The sequence below is a fragment of the Vollenhovia emeryi genome, unplaced genomic scaffold (assembly GCF_000949405.1).
Source record: "Vollenhovia emeryi isolate VEMERY1.0 unplaced genomic scaffold, V.emery_V1.0 DF939266.1, whole genome shotgun sequence".
NCBI lineage: Eukaryota > Metazoa > Arthropoda > Insecta > Hymenoptera > Formicidae > Vollenhovia > Vollenhovia emeryi.
This window is the reverse complement of record NW_011967100.1, coordinates 136,505-143,444: the sequence shown is the minus strand read 5'-3', so window position 1 is coordinate 143,444 and position 6,940 is coordinate 136,505.

Here is a 6,940-nt window from a genome sequence, read left to right as displayed (position 1 = left end):
GTCGTTTAAAAAGTTCCCGAAATGAAGAGACAATGAACAAATGACACTCGCACAACAGACGTTAAAGCCGAATCAGACTAGCAATTGCCGACTCGTATTGGATTGGGATTGGCGACCGACGATTGTCCTCTAGCCAATGAGAGTCGATTAAATCGCTGGCTGCTTTGTTCTCATTGGCTAGAAGACAATCGCCAACCCCAATCCAATCCGCGTCGACAATCGCTAGTCTGATTCGGCCTTTAGATGGCAAGTTGCAACCCTTCTAGTATCAAGTATGTGTAAGGAGTACGAACACAGGCCTGTCTACACGTGTATCTTGCTCGGGGCCAAAAATGGTGAACAGTAAGATTTCACTTTTTCGCCACTTGTGGTGTTATCGTCGCATTGCTTCGAATAGTTCGATGGACTAAAATGAGAAGAGACGTAATGCGGCAAGCGAGAAAACTGATACAAACCTCAAAGCAATGCGATTGCCGTGAGCCCTAAACCTCCACATTTTTGGGGCCATATTGAAAGGCTGCGTTCGTACTCCTTATGCATACTTTATACCTCCTAGGTTCAATGTATAAAAATTACATCGGGAACTTATAGTCAACCCAACTGGCTTGTTGCTTTATTTAAAATTGGTACAACGTTTCGACCCTATAGTTTAGGTCCTTTTCAAGTAATACTAAGTAAATCGTCTTGTCAGAAGTGACGTGTCAAGTTATAAAATGTATGATACATGTGAGCGCTGTGAATGTTGGGCTCGAACTAATGTTCCCGATGTAATTTTTATTCATCACTGGTGACCACAAGCAATCTTCCTACGTCAATGTATAAAGTTCCGTTCGTTCCGCTAAACGGGTCGTTTGTTTACGAACCTTTGGACGAACATATCTGCGGGATTTTTCTAATCAGCAAGGGACGAGTAATCAGCGACCTGAAAAAGGTCGAGTACCGAGTTCCAGACAAATCGATTGCATTTCTTGCAATTTTGACTCTTCATATTGGCTCCGCCATCTTGGATTTTCAAATTTTCACTTCAGATTAGAAACCAGTGATCTCAAAAACTGCCAGATACCTAGTTTCGGGATGCTGTTTACAGGATTAACTTTTTGACCACGGGATATCGCTTGTAGAGAACAAAATTTTTTAATTAAAACTTTAACTTTGTGCTGCTATATTGAGTCAATCGTCGATAATTTTAAAACTTGGACTTCAGATTCGGAATTAGCAAACGAAAAACCTTCTGGATACGAAGTAGTAAAGACATCGGAGTGTGAAAGAAGTGTCGGTTGTTTAATTTCGGAAGATGTGACGTATAGAGGAAAGTCCCCTATTACGAGATAGGCTCCTAATATGAGATAGCGGGGTTTCTGCAAAATTAACGGACACCATCCGTCGGTTCCACCATAAATTTATTGCCCTCGGAATTTGTCTGGTGGAAAATTCATCGTAGGGTCGTGTAATCGTCGCGAAAAAGAGATTTATGATTGAATTTGGACGTTGAAAACCTGCTGTCTCATATTAGAAGCCTATCTCGTAACAGCTTCGCCACCCCCAAAGGGTTAAAAACCTTCAACGACCGTTTCTGGTCGCGCAGTCGGCGATCCGATCTCGCACACCTCCCGCACACTTTTCGCAGAAACGCGTTTGCACTTTTTCACGCGTGCGGGGATCGGAGCAGGAGACGGACCCTTGGCTGGCGCAGTTCTCCACGTCGTCGCCGGAACGTTTATATATAGGGCAACGCGCGCGCGGCAGGACCGCAGGATCGAGCGGACGAGCGAGCTATCCTCTTTAAAAGCCCTCGTTCCGAAAAAGGGTCGCGAGTTACACGTGGCCGATGGCCCCGCGCGAGTCGGGACCGGCCGCGGCGGTTCCGAGCGAAGGGCACGCGCGCTCGAACGTGAGAGCGCGTCACTTGCCGAGCGCCGATCGGCGAGCGGCGACGCGCGCGGATTCAAGGTCGCGAGGGGTGGCGCGCGGCTCACCCGAGCGGCGATCGGCGGGCTGAACACCTGATCGGCGCCGCCCGCTCCTTCGCTCGTAAATCGCAGGGTGAGACGCGGGACGCGGGCGGGACTCCGCGTCGAGGCGACGACGGACGGGATCGCGACGGGAGGAGAAAGCGGCGGCGGGGAGGGGGGGGATGTTCCGCGCGCGATCCGTCAGCCCGAGTGACAGCTGACCGAGTGACCCGCACTCCGCAGCCGCCCCTCCCCACGCGACTCCGGCAGTCTGTCGCTCGAAATCGACGGGCGGACACGATTGATCGTCCGCGAGACATGCACGAGCTTACCACCTTGTTTACGCACGGGCATCCTTCCCGGGTGACGGTGGTCCGCGCAGGGGGTGACGAGACGTGCGGCGAAGAACGCGGCGAGAACTCCAGGCGCAGAGAGCTGTCGGCGCTCCGCGGAACGGTCCAATGCGGAGCAGCGGCGGGGAGAGGGACAGACGCGGACGACGGCGAGAAGCGCGGCGCGGGCGACAACGAGAGCGGCACGACTGCCCGCCGCGGTCTGTCACTCGCCTACGTACGGCCGCGAGGAGGATCCGCGAGGCACCGCACCGCCGCGAGAGAGTATCCGCGTAGCGCGACACGGGTGCCGCGCGCACTGTTTGCGCGATTTAACCCGCACGGCTGTCTCGCGCACGACGCGCTCCACGGACCGCGCGCACCCGCTCGTAACGTCACGACCGGCGACCGGGAATCCGCGGCGCGACGGCCCACGGTGGCGAAAACGTGCGGAAACCGCGTAACGAGACGGATATAAACACACACAGGCGGCCGCCGCCACCACTCGGGCCACGGGCAATATGGCGTCCGCCTGGTCTAGCAGCCGGAAAACCGACTGGCTGGCAGGAGTGGAACGCCCGGCCCGGATTGGTCCGCCGGCCGCCACGTGACGTCACCCGCTCGTAAGTAAGCTCGCTCGCTCGCACCCGCTCCCCCTCCCGCGCCCCGCGCCCCGCGCCGCCATCGCGCGCAAACAACCCCCTCGTGCACCTGCCGACGTCCCGACGACGTTCGATTGTTCCCGGCTCTACCCGATAATCGCCCTTCGCCGTCTCACCGCGACTCTCTTTCCGTCGCTCGGCCACGCTCGCACGCACCCCGTCCGGACACGAGCGTGCGGATACGTCGAGAGATGATTATTTACGAGCGGAGCCGGCGGGAGGCAAAGGGACACCCACAGGCACGTAGCGACCACTTGTAGGGGCGCCGGAAAACACACACTTTCTTTTTATAACGTGGATATTTTCAGCGCTGTTCCCGCTGCTGTTCCTGCAGATGGAAAGCGAGCGCTTTGCGCCCTCAGCTTGGAAAGTTGTCGGGATGCTTAGATTTATCTGTTTCTCCAAACACTGGGCGTTGAACCAAAATTTTGCAGATTGTTCGCACATGTATTTCTTATTAAAAAAAAAATACTCCAGAGCCGTTTCACTGAAGCTATCACAAGTTATAGGAACTTGCAACGATATGGAAAACGCGCGATTGCGTTGATTCGAAAACGCTGAAGCGAATGGAAAAGTCACAAATATACTTCGAAACTCTAGCTATGAATAAATAAGAAGAATCCACGCAATCTTTATCGCCCAAACTATATGAGAAGAGCATATACGTCGAGATCGAATTTACTACTTTTTGCTACAATCTTACGTACAAAACATCCCTAAAGGCCTGCATCCACGATGCTAGAACTTGGCCCAAGTTCGAGTTTCGAGAACGGTGTAGCCAATCAACTTGCAGCTTTTATGGAATAGCTGCAAGTTGATTGGCTACACATTTCTCGAAACTAGATCTTGGACCAAGTTCCAGCATCGCGGACGCAAGACTTAATGAAGGAAGATCGTTTAGCAAAATCAAAATTAACTAAAATTAATTTTATTTACTTTCTTCCATGTGCCAGGAACGCTTTTCTGAATTAGCGATGCTGCTCGTCGAACGTGCGGTGTTGCGAAAGAAGTTGAATTATTTGCGGCCGCGAAAGGTAAGAAAGTTCGCTTAGTGCGTTAAACTGAACGTCGATGTAATAAATAAAATACATTTTTTTTTCCAGCGTCTCGCGTCACTTTATTCACTTGTACGACCGGTGATCATGTGATTAGCGAATTTTCCTGGGAACAGGGCGCAATTTTGCCGTCTTGCCCCCGGCGCCAGAGCGACTAGCGCCGGCTCTGCTCACGTTCGCCGAATTATTTTGAATAATACGCGCGCACAGAAGTCGCGCGCACGTCCGCGACGCGGTGAGATTCGATCGTTCGCGGGAAATGTTAATTGCGGCGGTGGCAATTCAGCGGGGAAATTATTATAAGGTTCTTCTCCTCCTACATTAAAAATGGCGTGTTAAGTCGATAGTCGAAAGTCTCCAAGTATTGTTGCCGCTTTTCCGAGATGCTGATTGGCTGTCTCGCCTGTGCGATACGACATGCTTCAGTCGTGTTATTCGCAGCTGTCAAACCATACGAATTTTTCGAGAGAGCAAATGGCGCGCGCGAAGCGCGCGCTTGTGTCGTCTAGTAATATAAAAATGTGTGCTGCGGGGTGTCGCAATGCGCAAGCCGAGCGGCATAAGGGGAAAAAAAGAGAGATCTATGAATGCTCGAATGTCTTTTGTGCCGCAGACGCGAGAAACGTAGATAAGAAAACGCATTCAAGGCCGAGCTCGGCACCGAAATTGTTTCCAACAACTTCGGATCTCGCTTCCTCCGCACGGAATATCGAGTGACGCGTAATACGAATCTGAATGTATATAAATGTCGCTAAGCGACGCTTGTTCGATACCCGAACGCGCTTTCTCCCTCGCGACCCCGCGACTGAAACGCAAGAGATCCGTTCTAAGGCTCGCGGGCTGCACGAATTTAATTTCATTCGGGATCGTTGGTCACGGGATCGAACCGCGACAAGCGATAATTCGCGAAATTCTTCTCACGCGGCATCGATCGCGGCCGAACTGAGCGCAGCCGCGTTTACTAAAATCCGAAACCTATCGTGCGAAAATACAGTTCGTTCGATTCGTGCTTCGAATGTATCGGGCATTGCGATTCAAATGTTTGCAACTGGTGCGTATGACGTGGCGAATGCCGTAGAATTCCAATTTGCATTTAGGGGGTGGACGCGGAGGCCGCGGAGACCTCTCTGTGAGTAGACGCAAACCACGGATTCGTAATTCTCGCTTTTATATCCGGAATATGACGAATCGCGTTACAGTAGAATCCCTCCGTTCCCTCCGTCTCCATTGCGAATCTCTATCTATAAAATAGACGTCCTCCCTGAAAACACGAGAGTTCGCCTCTTATACAGGGTGTCTGACGCAAGAGCGTCCGGCCTACCGTTCTCTACGCGCATATTCGCTCAGACGTTTCAATAAATTATTCGGTAACTATTGCGAATTTTACAAAATGGCACGTGACTTTTCTTCTTAGTCTGACCCAATCTACCACCATTTTTCGCAAGGGTACTCTTGCGTCAGACACCCTGTATTGCCGTTGCAAATTCTACGCACGTGCCATTACAACACCCAGTGAGCAAAATGTTATCAGTACGCCAGCAGTTTGCTATCGAGAGAGCAAAATGTCACGGCACAGCGTTGGTGCACCAATCACGTCTGCATTAAGGTGGCTCCTGAACGAAGAAGCGGTTAGTTACGGGTGCTTTAGTGGGGCCCCTTTTATTTTTGTAAATTTATTTGACCTTTTGCATAAAAAAATACCACTGGTAGTGCACCGGTAATCAAATGCGTTGATATGCTGGGTTATACATATATGCACATGTAAAAACATATTTAAAAATATGCAATGCCGTTGACCTTATATATTTAATAGCGTATTTCAATCCTTGCAACATTTATTATGTTTATCTCGTTTTTTGTTAAGATCTACTTTTTTTATAAAATAATATTAACCCTCAAAGTGCTTCTGCGAGTGATCGGCCCATAACCCATGTATGTTAAAAAGTATAACTTTAACATTTTTTCTTCCTTTTATTTCATCGGCGAAATTCACCGGGTCTGAAATTTCACGTAGTGAAATAGCACGTAGTAAAACTTACAGCGACGACATATTTGAATTTCAATTTTTTTCTACTGTTTTGATCGGTTTACCCTAGCGGAAAAAATCTCTATAAATAACTACAAAAAATTGACTTGAAATAGAAATTTGTGGAAATTTTTATATCTTCATTGAAACATTTATTTTTTTTTGTAAAAATATCTACGAAATAGTACCACGAATTACAATGTTCTCAAATCAAGAAATTATTGCAAGTAGTATTTCGTGAAAATGTACAATTTTGTAAAAATTAGTACAAAATTTTACTAGTTTAAAAAATTTGAGAAGCAACAAAATCTTGTGAAATTGGTTCTTTTATTTATTATAAATTTTTAAGAAAGATAAAGAAAGTTAAATTGTAAAATTTTCGAAGATGTAGATACAAGGAATAAACCAAAAAGAATTTTGTGAATGACGAATAGTACTTTTCTGCCACAAAAATATAAGATAATATAGGGTGCTTTCCAGCAAGAGACATAGATAGACACGGTGTAACACAGAGAATCATTTCATCCTTGTCTAGCAATGGCAAACAAGAAAGATAAAACGATTCATTGTGTTACACAGTGTCGCCTGTGTACGTACGTTGCTGGAAAATCCTCTCATACAGCACAGAAAGTTAAAATAATGTTGCTGAAACGTTGCAACGTTGAAGTATAAATATATTTTCTACGTTGAATCTAGGTTAATGTTTGTACATTAATTCTTTAATCTTGAACAAATTATTATTTTTTAATACTCAAATAGATACTTAAAAATTGTATAATTATGAAATGTACGCATATATAATATTTTTGTAACGGTCAGAAATTTTCAATTTGGAATAATTCAATTTCAGCACTTCCAACAGTTGTAAAAAATATTCTGCTAAGCGCGACCAATGTTAAACTCAATATAACTT